This window comes from Callospermophilus lateralis, unplaced genomic scaffold (genome assembly GCF_048772815.1).
Source record: "Callospermophilus lateralis isolate mCalLat2 unplaced genomic scaffold, mCalLat2.hap1 Scaffold_89, whole genome shotgun sequence".
NCBI lineage: Eukaryota > Metazoa > Chordata > Mammalia > Rodentia > Sciuridae > Callospermophilus > Callospermophilus lateralis.
The window spans coordinates 1,822,501-1,836,244 of record NW_027517018.1 but is presented as its reverse complement, the minus strand read 5'-3'; the positions used below and the strand labels follow the sequence as shown (position 1 = coordinate 1,836,244).

The 13,744-nt window shown below is 35.4% G+C and overlaps 1 pseudogene; it reads left to right on the top strand.

Annotated features, from left to right (window-relative positions):
• Positions 1-9,047: 9,047 nt before the first annotated feature.
• The window catches only part of LOC143390075 (constitutive coactivator of PPAR-gamma-like protein 1 pseudogene), a 12,190-nt pseudogene continuing 7,493 nt past the window's right edge, over positions 9,048-13,744 (top strand).

Sequence of the window (13,744 nt, the reverse complement as noted above, 5' to 3'; positions counted from 1 at the left end):
CTGCTTGGAATGCCTGCTCGTGCCTTAAACTCACCCATGCCTAGTTTTCTGACCAGATAGAAGCCCTCTCTGAAACTTCAGTGACACCTCAAAAATATTGCCCTTCCCTGTCCAGATAACGACCCTTTCTAATGATCTTCATAAATTCTGATGTTGGGGCCAGCAAAAATGTAAACTTTCATTAGTGTGATTCTTGTCAAAGTTCTGTTATCTGTAACCCCCTTTTTTGGTAATTTTTCTGGGCTATATAGCTGGGCTGCAGGAAAGGTGCTGCTGTTGTCTTGTTTCCTGTGGTTTTGGGTGGGAGAGGCAGCCAGGCTGGTCAAAGAGATAAGCTTGCTTTATTTGATTTTAATTGGAGTCAGTAGTCTTTTCTTGCATCCTGGTCTAACAATGGTATGCAGTGATCTCTAATTTTGAGACCATATGGTTCTTTCAAGCAGGTAAATAATAATTTTCTTTCATAGACTTAAACAACAATCCTGTTTCTTCTAAGCTCCAGATTTTCTCCATAAAGTTTCCCAGAAAAAAGAGTTACTCACACCATTCTGCTGCTCATCATCTGCTTTGATATCCAGTATGGTTTGGACTTTATTATTTCACTATTAATAGGCATAGTGTGGACAGGTTATCTCATCCTGACATGTCTTCAAAAGGCTTTTGATCAATAGTGATGGCATGCTCAGTCCTTTGGTGTTGATCAATGCTGACACTTAAATAATAAAACTATGCAAATTAAGTGGAGAAAAAAGCTCAGCTTCTGACAAAACTGATCAGAAGCAAATTTGTCACTACTATTAAAATAATATGTTTTATTTCAGAATATTTACCTCTGATAAAAATCAATAAAATAGGATTCAATTTTCTACTAGAACAAAGTTGTCTAAATAGCTAGCAAATAGCTTCTGGATTTTTTTTCTGTATCTGGAACAGTTTTTCAACATTTGCTTTAATTTTCACTATATCTGACACCATTTGCATATCATAAATTTTTATAATTTTTATTCACTTTATATCTTAGACATTTATATTTAGTCTATTTTTTGTCTTCTTGCATTACAGTTCCTAATATGTCTTTCAGTGAAATTCTAATAGAGAAATATTGATGCTTTTATTTTTTTTCTTTTTTGTCTATTAATATATACAAGCTCATATCAAAACTATTCAGGAGTCTCCTGGAGTATTGCATGTTTGTGGAAACCTTGGGTGACTTAGGCAGATCCTGTGAACAAAAGAGATAGGAGATGTATCTCATTCTTGGACTAACTTAGTGTTCACTTCCCTTTACCAAAACTAGCAAAAGAACAACATGAACAACAGAAATCCAACAAATACCATGAAAGAGTACTTCATGAACAAGAGAATGCCTGCATTTTTTAAAAAAATAGAAGTGTTGGGCACCATATAAAACAATTGGAAGCCACACACACTTCTGTTAAGAATATAAAATGATAGAGTAAGTATAGAAATGGATTTGATGAATGCTAAAATTTTAAACATAGAATTACCACATAACCTACCAATTTTATTCTTAGCTAAATTTCCAAATGAACTTAAAACAGATATTGAAATACTTGAACATGAATATCAATGGCATCACCATTTATACTAGGAGATATATGGAAATCCAAATTTTCATCAGAAATGATAAACAAATGTGTCTATGTATTTATATGTATACATATAAATGATATATATACATACATACTGAGGAAGCACATGTACATATAGATATATTCATACAAACAAATATATATCTATATATAGCATTCATATATATGTTTGAATATTACTTTGCAATAAAAATGAAGTACTGATACAGACCACCATGTAGACAAATATCAAAAATATTAAGAAAAGTAAGCAAAATCAGAGATGAAATTTAACCTGGGTTATAACTACATTTATATCAAATATCCAAAAATTGGAAATCATAGAGTTAGAAAAAAAAGAGTTAGTTGCCAGGGGCTTAGAAGCCATTTAAGTGAGTGGTTGCTTAACAGATTACATGGCTTATTTTTAGTAATTAAAATTTTTTAAACAAGATAATTCTTGTAATTATACCACAACATTGTAAATGTCACTACATAACTTATGTTTGATGGGCACTTTTATGAGAATTCAACTCAATAACACCAATAAGGAAAAAGCCTTTAAAACACTGAAGTCTATAGAATTATAACTAGAGATGACAGAAATGAACTATGGAATTGAACATAACTTTCTAATCCTTGTATTGAACAAATGACAAGAGTAACTGCATTATGTAGAGTCACAAAAATAGAATTCTAAACACAATGAGTTATACTCCATGTATGTATAACATGCCAAAATATATTCTAAAAAGAACAAATAAATTAAATTTAAAAAATGAAACTATGGAGTTATAGTCTCTCACATGTACTATGCATCCCAAAGCTAAAGCATGGATGGTAACACAGGATACCAGAATTCAAGAGCCTTTTCTGAGTCAGGCAGTGCTCTTAATTCATTATTTACTTTGTCCATATCTTTCCAGTATCTTGAGTCCTGATTGGAAGACTTCTGATCTTACAGATGAGTACACTAAGTTTGAGGTCACCATCACTGCAGACTAAGTCTCTGACAATTAATTTTTGTGATTTCCAATTTAATGAATCATGTATAACAATTAAAAGTAAGTCTTGTTTCCCCACCCCCACCTCACTCCCATAGGAGGAGGAAGCAAGAGGTAGAAATTACGAAAGGTCAACAAAGCCATCTGCATAAACTATTAATGTTGAAAACTTGATTGTGATCATTTTTACACTAGTAAATATATATACTCAAACATGAAAAAGTATGAATGATATATATATATATATATATATATATATATATATATATATATATATATATATATATAATTGTATTTCAGTATTACCCTAATAAAATTGTTTTAAATTTGAAAGAAATTCATATATTCCTCAGAAAAAAAGTATATATTTGGAAAGCATAGGAAAAGATGCTAAACATTATATGTTATCAAGAAATTACAAATTAAACACACCTATAAAAATTTACAAAACTTTAAACCTGACAATATCAAGAGCTGGCAAAGATGGGGAACAAGAAGAACTCTCATAAATTGCTGTACGGATAACAAAATTGAACAGCCACTCTGAAAGACAGCTTGATAGCTTCTTAAAAATTAAATTTACACTTACTATGGCCCACTAATTGTATTTCAATGAAATTGAAAGCTATGTCCACACAAAACCTACATACAAATGCGCACAGATTCTTCATTCATGATTGCTAAGAGCAGGAAGCAGCTAAGAGAGACTTCAGTAGCTATTTACCTGTTATTAATGTAAATATTATGATACATTCATACACTGGAGGGTCATTCAAAAAATTTTTTAAAATGAAATTTACTAATAAACATGGAAACACATGAAGGCATCATACATAAATATTGTTAGAAAAAATATATTGTCTGAAACACACATTTTTTGTGATTCCAAATTTGCAACATTCTGTAAAAGTCAAAAAATTAAAAATGTTTAACATTGCCAAGAAATCAGGGACAGTAGAAGATGCTAAAGAGGGGAAGAACAGGGATTTCTGGCATAGTGAATCTACTCTATAAGACACCATCATGGTGAAAATTGACATTATTCTTTGCCAATGCTTAAAAAACTGTAAAATTAATGTTTTAATAAATAATTAAACTATGTATTACCATTAATAATCATTTAATACCATCACTATTGACAAAATATTTTGATTTTGTGCTTATATCAACTATTTTTCAGTAATATACAAAGCAAAAAATAGTGAAAACTCTGAATAAGGGAAGGCGTATGGGAACATGGTACTATGTGCTTCATTTTCTTGTAAATCAACACCTCTCTTTAAAATAAAGTCTGTTCATTAAAACAATCACAGAAGCCTTGGTAATCTTTCTAGCCTCAAATATGGGCTGCCCTAGGACAGGCCCTAAACAATAAAATTTGTACTGAGATTAATTTTCAAAAACCTGTTTTTCTTCTTTCTTTCTTTTCTAGTTTTACAATTTTCATTATCTTTTTAGAGAACAGTGAACATAAGGCCTTTGTGAATAAACTAGTACCTTACATTCAATAGATGCTTATACATCAATAAAAAATGATTTTTTATCACTTGGCACCATAGTTAGTAATTCTTTGAATACTAAGGAAAAGTTGTTCTAAACTTATTTTACTACACTTATATTCATGAGAAAATTTTCTGAGTCTTTTTAAGTCAATCTTACTTCTAATATTCTACCTATAAAATGAGAGTACTTTCTTTTACTTAACAAATCTCTGGTTGAAATAAATGAAGATAGTTCAAGTAAAGATGTATGCTGATAGATATTAAGGGACAGATAAATTGTGGGTGATATTACTGAGAGACACAGTCTTATTGTTCAGATAAATAGTAGGCATTTGGTGATACTTAGAGCTCTATATTCTTATTTTTTTAATAACTTAACCCTTCCCATATAGATCTTGCATTTCTGAGTAATGGTAGTTACTAACACTAACCTACCAGAAAGAGATAACAGGGTCTGTGAGTCATTTCTGTCCAGATCAAGTTCCATTATGCTCACAATATTTAGTAGAGTTGGACATGACCAGGGCCAGTCAGGAACTTCCCTTACATTCTAAGCTAAGGTTAACAGGAAAGAGGTTCTTATTTTGGTTCCTAGAATGGGAAAGAGAAAATTCTGCTTGATTGGCATCCACAGCTCTTTTTTTTTTCACAGATCTTAAACTACCTGCCATGACTAAGTTGGACTTTACAGTAGCTGAAGAAATTATCTTCAAGCGCAAATTGGTTCATAATGACAATGTATATCTGCTAAATATTCAATATGATGAGGGTGAAAGAATGAGAAGATCGACTACAATGGGAAGGGGTAATTGGAAGAAAAACTGGCTCCCTGAGGAAGAAGGTGCTTTAACCTGTCTTCATTCCCAAATGAGAAAAATCATTAGTAAAATTCCTTCCTTCCTTTCTCTCTTCACTACTTTCCTCTTTCCTCATTTCATTGGTTATTTCCTTCTTAACTCTCACTCTAAATTCCTTCCTTGATTTCTTTCTAAGAGAAGATGTCGCAGTTCACTCTCCATATTTACTTGTCAGAAACTAGTCACTTGGAAAATGAAGCTCTATGGAAGGCATATCCATTTATGTTGGGTGTCATTACTCTGAATTGGTTTCAATTGAAAAACCTGAAAAATATATTTTAAGAGTATAAACACTCACATGAAACATTAGTTTGGATTATTTATTTGTTTATTTATTTTCTTATACAACAAGCTATACATATCTGGGGTCTAATGAGAGGCCCTGCATTGCTTTGCTAGGAAGAGAACCAGAAAAAAAAAAAACAACAGCAATAAAAACTAAATTATTTTTATGACATTACTGACTTTTCTATAATAAAAGAAGTTTATAATAATTTAGAGAAAGTTACTTTATCTCTTCCTGAAAAACATTTAAACTTTCAAAGGTATTTTCACTGATTTTTCACCCAAATATCAAAGAATAATTTTATTCACTGAAAACTTTAAAGAAAAATTGTTTTTCAAAGGCAATTTTAATTTACTCAATGAATGACAATGGACTTTGGGTGTTCAGGTAAAGTAAGCATTTTTTTATAGAAATTTTTGTAATTTTAAAGGAGAAAGGTAATTGGATCATCAGAGTACAGCTTTGCCCCAAATATCTGAATCCACATATTGATGTCAGAATGGTCAAACTTGGAAGTAAAGGAAAAATTTTTTGAAGAAGGCTCAAAGCCCTGGGTACCTACTTCTTTTTACCCATGAGTCTTTCAGGCACTGAGTGACTATGAAGCCAGATTTAAAGATATGTCCTTAGTGTAGTTAGGTAAATCCGGTCTCATATCAAGTAAGATAGATTCAATGGAGGCCATTATAGAGAATGGAGTCCAGGAAACCAGAGCAGCCTTGGGGAAATTGAAATGTTAATGTCCCCTAGACATGGAGCCCATCCTAAGGAAATGTTAATGAAACAGCTCCAAGCAAACAGGGAGTTGCTAATCCTGAAGCTGCTCCAGGGCCTTCCTAACCAGATTACTCCTCCTGCCTGGCTATCTCCCACATTTTTGGCCTTTCCACCTTGGAAAAAAAACACAGGAGTGTGGGAAAACTGAAGAAAGACTTTAGCAATAAAAAAGGGAAGACCTCGCTCTTCTATGGATTCCACCTTTTGGGTCCCCTTCTTCCTCTGGGGAGAAGTCTTTTCTACTGTCCTTAATAAAGCTTCCACTTTCCATTCTACACTTGCCTGGGCCTGCTTCTTTGGTGTTATACATCAGCATTGGGAAATTAAAGACTCCAGGTAAATAGCAGTAACAACTATTCTGTGAGAGGCACCAGAGTTAATGAACATTGCAGCATTATTCAAAGTGTAGCTTGAGAAGACTTTCTGTTATTACTGAATTTATTCATGGGAAATAGTCATTTTTCATTCTTGGTCATAGATGTGTCAAAGACAGTTTAACAAGTTGAACTTGACAATTTCTTCTACCCAGACTGATTTATTCCTTTCACTTGAAATGAAACATTATATTTAATTTATTAAAAATATGTGTGTAAACTATTGCCTTCTACTCTGTCCTCAGCAGAAAGAGAACTGATGATATTTGCTTAACTTTGTTGATTTCTACAAAACATCTCTAGGCTTCACATTTGGGTGTCCAGCTAAATTCAGCATGATGTTTATGTTAGTGCTTCTCTTATTTCCCTATTTCTTAACACTGTAATAGTATCTTATATTTTCCTGCATTACAAACACCTAGATATCTTAGTGTAGTAATTATCCTGATACACACACATGAAAAATGTTGATTCCACTTTTAATAGAACTTAGCGCTTAATTCAGAAGTATTTCATAAGCTTCATCCTGCTTTCATGGGGTCTTTCAGTTTCTTTGACTGATCCTCTTGTGTTTTATTTATTTCAATGGTTTTTACATTTATTTAAGGAGCATTATGTAAAGAGTATGAATAACATTAAATTCCGTTAGAAATAAATTTGATAACATTGGAGAGTTAGAGTGTTAAAATATTTTATCCCATCTTTGCATATTTCCATATAGAGACTCTGAGAGAAATTATAGCTACTTTGTTTTATGGATCAAAAATTTAATATGTGAGCTAAAAAGCTTGAATAACATACCCAAAATGGAGTCACGGCTGTGTTATTTAATGCAATTTTACCAAGTGACCATAAAACTCTGGATACACACACACACACATACACACACACACACACACACACGTTTTAAAAAAAGGAGTCTTCAAGGTGTCACTCCTTTCCCGGGGGAAAAAATAAAGTTTAAAAAATATTGTTATTTGAGGACTAACATTTGTCAAAGCAGGCTAATGTTAGGGTAGTCATTTCTCCTCTAAAATATGAAGTCTTGAATGTACTACATTAATTCTCCCAAGCCAGGATTTATCACAAGCCTTCCAACTAAGAAAAACTCAGTATCAGAGGAATTCTCCACCCAGTTCTACAAGAAGTTGAAAAAAGAATGAACACCAATTCTTCTAAAATTATTTAATAAAATAGAAAATAGCAAAACTTTCTAACCTCATTCTATGAAACTAATATCAACTAATATCAAACGAGACAGACACATTGAGGAAAAAACATTTCAGGCCAGTATTCCTGATGAACAGAGATGTAATAATTCTCAATAAAATTATGACAAGCAGGATAAAAAAATCATATTAAAAAGATAATGCAATATGATCAGTGGGGTTTGTCCCAGGGATGCAGGGTTGGTTCAACACATAAAAATCAATAAATATTTTTTAAGTAAATAGATGTAAAGTCAAGAATCAGAAAATTATCTTAAAAAATGCAGGAAAAGCATTTGACTACATACATGATCAAAACACTAGAAAACTATGTATAGTAGACATATATCTTAACACTATAAAAGCTGTCAATGGTAAACACAAGGGAAACATTATTTTTTTAAATTTTCTTTGTATTATTTATTTATTTATTATATTTTTTTGGCATAAGGAGACTGTGAAAACAGAAAACAGGGAGAACAAAGAATTACAAATAGGAATTCGGACTCCTAGGAAAACAAAAAGAAAGACAAAAACAAAAGAACAAAAAGGGAGTGGTGGTCGGAAGGATAGAAGAAGGTAGCCAGAGCTAGGAAAGGGCATAGTAATTTTTTTCTTCTTCTTCCCCTTTCTTGAAAAAAACACAAGGAAACACACACGTATACACAACCATTTGTTCCCGAGTAAAAATATAAATAGGGCAGAACCAAACACTTTGTTCTTCTTTCTTCCAAAGGCAAAAAAAAAAAAAAAAGTAAAAGAAAAGGCAGGCTGCTGGCTGTGCCCAACAGAGCCCCTTCCACAAAGGTGTGTATAAAGGGACAGCTCTCGGGGCTCTCAGGTTTCTGCAACACAGGGCCACAGACAGAGGCAGCTCGATTAAGGGGGGTTGTGTCATGCCCCCAAGGAGCTGGGGGTCCAGCTTATTAAAGTCCAGGGTGCCCTCTATGAGATCTGGGTACCCCCTGGAATATACCTGGGGCCGTGCCCTCTCCAAGTCCTAGGCACTCTAGGGTAGGGGGTCACCAGGGCCGCATGCTCTCCAAGCCTGGGGCACCCATGCCTCGCCCCTAGTGATCCCGCTCCTCAAGCAGGGGGGCTGCCCCCCTCCTCGGGCTCAGTATGCCGGCACCTGGTGCTGGGGAAGCAGCTGGCAGCCACTATTGACGTGGCTGATAACTTTCTGCTTGAGCTGCACCACTTGCTGGCTCAGCAGGCTCGCGGTGGACTCCAGCTCCTGATCTGGCTCTTGAGCGTCTTCACTTTTTCCTCCAAGTGTGAGATGCGCTCCAGCTTGCGCTTGTGTCACTTGGAAGCTGCCATGCATTTGGCCAGCTGCTTGCGATCTGGCTCTTGCATGTCCACCTCGATGGACCACAGCAGCGGGCTCTCACGGAACCAGGCGTGACGGACCCAGTGCTATGGGGGCAGCTGCAGTGTGAAGGGAATGGGATTGGCGGTGAAGGCCACAATGGCAGCACCTAGCACCCCTGTGAGCCACCCGCTAGCTGCTCAGGTTAGCTTAGAGCGGTGCCTCCTTGTGGGCAGCTTACTGAGGTGGGGTGAATAGGGGGCTCCATGCTGGATACCGTGCCAGAGGGTCTTCCTTCAGTGCCCCAGCAGAGGCTGCCCTACCAGCCCCAAGCTGATTCTGCTTGTGCAATTCTTCCAGGGCCTTAACAAAGACCTCAGTGAACTCCTACTCCTCCCTGGCAATCACCTTGGGGGTAGAGGAGCTGCGTGCCTGTCCTGTGGTGGTGACCAGCCCTTTGGACTGGATTATGGGGCGCTAGAACTCAGGAGAGGTGAGCTTGAGTAGCTCCAGGTCTGGTGAGGAGGGCAGAGGCCGGTGGCCACTGCCCTGGGGGTGCCCATCCAGCCCTGGGAGGCTGAGGTAGCGCTGCTGCTATCTGGAGCAGCAACACCTGCTTGCTTAGGCTCAGTGTCAGCGTGTCCCTCTGGGGCGCCCCAGGGAACAAGCAGCCCTGGGACGCTAAGTTGCTGCCATTGCCACTGGTGCTACCACTCAGGGTCAGGGCCTCATTGCCTTAGAGGGGTGTTTCCATCCTCTGGCTCCCCCGCCCCACCTTAAAGCACCGGTAGGAGGAGGGAGTGGTTGGGTCGCTGGGCCTGGCCCTCCCACAGTGGCTCCTCAGAAACATTGTTCTTAAGGGAGAAAAATTTAAAGCATTTCCTTTAAAATTAAAAAAAATATATATATGCCTTTTTTTGCCACTTCTATTCAACAACATCTTTGAAACTCTATCCAAAACAATTAGAAGAAAGAATTAAAGATAAATGAATAGGAAAAGAGGAACTCAAACTATCACTATTTGCTAATGACATGCTTCTATACTTAGAAAACAACAAAAAAAATTAACCTGAAAAATTTCTTTACTAATAAATAGATTCAGCAAAATAAACATGCATAAACCAAGTGCATTTCTATACTTTAACAATGAATCCACTGTAAAAATAAAATTAGGAAAATCACCCCATTAATAATGTCCTCAAAAAAAGAATAAAACAAAATACTTGGGAATCAATCTAAAAAGAGAGTTAAAATACCTCTACAATGAAAACTACAGAACACTAAAAATACAGATTGAAGATCTTAGAAGATGTAAAGATGTTCCAGGCACTTAGATAGGCAGAATGATCATAGTCAAAACAGCCATACTAAAAAAGTAGTTATACAGATTCAGTGCAATTCCTTTTAAACTTCCAATGACATTCTTCATAAAACTAGAAAAAGCAAGCATTAACTTAATTTGAAAAAAATAGGAGAGCCACAATAGCCAAAACATTTCTCAACAAAATGAGTGAATCAGTAGGCATCACAATACTAGACCTTGAACTATACTACAGAGAAATCGTTAAAAAAAATTTAAACAAGATACCAAGAGACATGTAGACCAATCTCATACTAGAAAAAGATGCCAAAAACATAAATTGGAGAAAAGATAGCCTCTTCAACAATTGGTGCTGGGCAAACTGGAAATCCATATGTAGAAAGATGAAATTAATCCTCTATCTCTCACTGTGCTCAAAAATCAACTCAAAGTAGATCAAAGAGTAAGACATGAGAATGGAAACCCTGTGACTAAGAGAAAAAAAAAAAGGTCCACATCCTCATCATGTTAGCTTAGGACTTGACTTCTTGAACAAGATTCCTAAAATACAAAAAGTAAAAATAGGAATTAATAAATGGGGTGGATTCAAAGAAAGAAGCTTATTCTTCACAAATGAAACAATCTATAACATGAAGAGAGAGCCTACAGAATGGGAAAATAAATCTTTACCACCACACATCAAATACAGCAGTAATCTCCAAGATATATAAAGAACTCAACAAACAATCCCAAAAAAGAGACATAACCCATCAATAAATGGACTAAGAAACAGAACAGACACTTCACAGAAGAAGAAATATAATTGATCAACAAACACATTCAACAGACCATCATCTTTAGCAATTATAGAAATGAAAATCAAAGCTATTTCAATATTTCATTTCACTGCAGTCATAGTGGCAATTATCAAGAATACAAGCAATAATTTTTTTTCATGAGAATGGGGGAGAAAAGGTACACTCATACATTACTACTGGCCACATCCCACATCAATGTAGAGTAGGTCAATTCACAAAAGCTAAACTATGGAAACAACCTACGTACCCTTCAACAGATGAATGGATAAGTAAAATGTGATATATATATATATATATATATATATATATATATATATATATATATATAGTGTGTGTGTGTGTGTGTGTGTGTGTGTGTGTGTGTGTTTGTGTATGGAACATTACTCAACGCTAAAAAGAATAAAATTATGCCACTTGCTGGCAAATGGATGCAACTTGAGAATACCATGATAAGCTCAATAAACCAATAGCAAACTTTCAAACGCTGAATATTTTATCTGGTGTGCAGATGCTAATTCATAATGGAGGGCACTAGGGAAGAAAAAATGCACTTTGTATTAGAGAGAGGGAAGTGAAGGGAGGAAAAGAGGTATGAGATTTTGAAGGATTATAAATGGATCAGATATTATTACCTTGAACACTTATACAATTACATGACTGATGCAATTCTACATCAAGAAAATTCTACAACAAGAAAAATGTGAAGGTATAATTCATTTGTATATACTGTGCCAATGCATTATACTGTTATATAGAGCTAATTGTAACAAATGCAAAAAAGACAGAATAAAACAAATTACACACTATAAGAACTAAAACACTGTTGTACTGAAATAGAAGGCAACATACAAACCAATGCACAGAAAAGAGAACAAGGATAAACCCAGACACTCACTTCACACTCATGTTTGAGAAGGGGACCAATAATACAGAATGGATAAAGGATAGTCTCTTTAACAGATGGTGCTGAGGACACTCAAGATTTACATGGGGAAGAAAGAAAATACTGGGGTTCCATTTACCAATCTCTTCCCATCCTACTAAGGTGACAGATATGATCTTTCTCTGATTTGATCACTACAGAGTGTTACATGTATTAAAATATCATGGTATACCACACAAGCAGATGAAGTTGCTATTTTTCAATCTAAAATTAAAAAAAAGGAAGAAGAGCATAAGTTTGTGAACAATAACAACAAAACACAGAAAAAACACTTTACATCATTGCTTTAGGAAATGGTACTTTGGCTATGACAATAAAAGGACAGGGGACAGAACCATAAACAGACAAGTATAATTTCATTAAGCCAAAAGCTTCTGCACAGCACAATAAAGCATGAACAGAAAAAAGACTCAACTGTTGGAATGAGAGAAATAAGCTACACATCACCTGAAAAAATGTGTAAAGTCTAAAACACACAAGAAACACACAAGAAAAAGTGTAAAGTCTAAAACACACAAGACAATCCCTATGACTCTATTAAAATAAAATAAAAAACTTGAGGAAAAACCAGTAATCAAGCTGGGCACAGTGGGACATACTTTAATACCAGTGGTTTCAGAAGCTGAGGTAGGAGAATCACAAGTTAAAAACTAGCTTTATCAAATTAGCCAGGCCAAAAGAAACTGAATAAAACCCTGTCTCTAAATTTAAAATAAATAAATAAATTAAACTCTGGGGATGTGCCTTAGTGGTTAAATGCTATAGATTCAATCCCTATTGGCAAAAAAAAAAATGTAAACAGAGAGTAGCATGTTGTTTTCAAAAAAAACGTGGTTAGCGTAAAATGGGGTGCTGATCTTCAATGGATATAAAATTTCAATTGCATAAGATAAACAACTTCTAGATATTTGCAGAATAATTCTATACTTACACTTTATAATAGTATGTTTTCAGAGTACATATATCCTACTTAGTGTTCTTACTATTGTGCAAGGGAGGAATGAAAGAAGCAAGGGAGGGAGGGAGAGAAGGATGATTGAGAGAGAGAGGAGGAGGTAGAAGGCAGGGAATCGGGGACTAACCCCATGATGCTCTTTCTACACAGTCAGGATTCCTGCTCAAAGTGGACCTGTCCTTGATTGAATATTCTGCTACTTCTATCATAATTTTTATTGATTTTATCTTACTACTTATTTTTCAAAAGTAAATTCCAAGAAGGCAATCGGCCACAGATATGAACACAGCACATAAATGTAACCTGCAGGTATACTGCCTTTCGCCACCTCATGCACACTGAGTTTTCATTCGCATAATCACAGAATTCCAGTGGGCCAAGAAAATATGGGAGCTAAGAGAAAGTTGGGTACAATGTGACCATGTCCTATCTACAAGTATGTAAAAAAAGGGAGGGTGATGAAACCCAGGGAGGCCACACAGTAATGTCCACCAGAATTAGATTCAAATACATAAAGAAGACAGCCTTGTCACTCAAGGTACTCTTTGTTAGCCCACCTCTCCAGCTGAGGATGTGAAGGGAAAGGGAAACCAGGGTGATCTACAGTCACATTTCTACCGATTCTTTCAAACTCATTAACAAACCAGTTGGAGAAACTGTCCACAGTTATCAAAGTGTAGTAAAAACAATTGCACTGATTCTATGTAACATATTCACTGCTTTGGCATTAATGAACACAACATGGATCTGCAAGCTCTACAGTATGACTTGCTTGTAAGTTTGCATCTAGAATTCTTACGGCATACTTAAAGATAA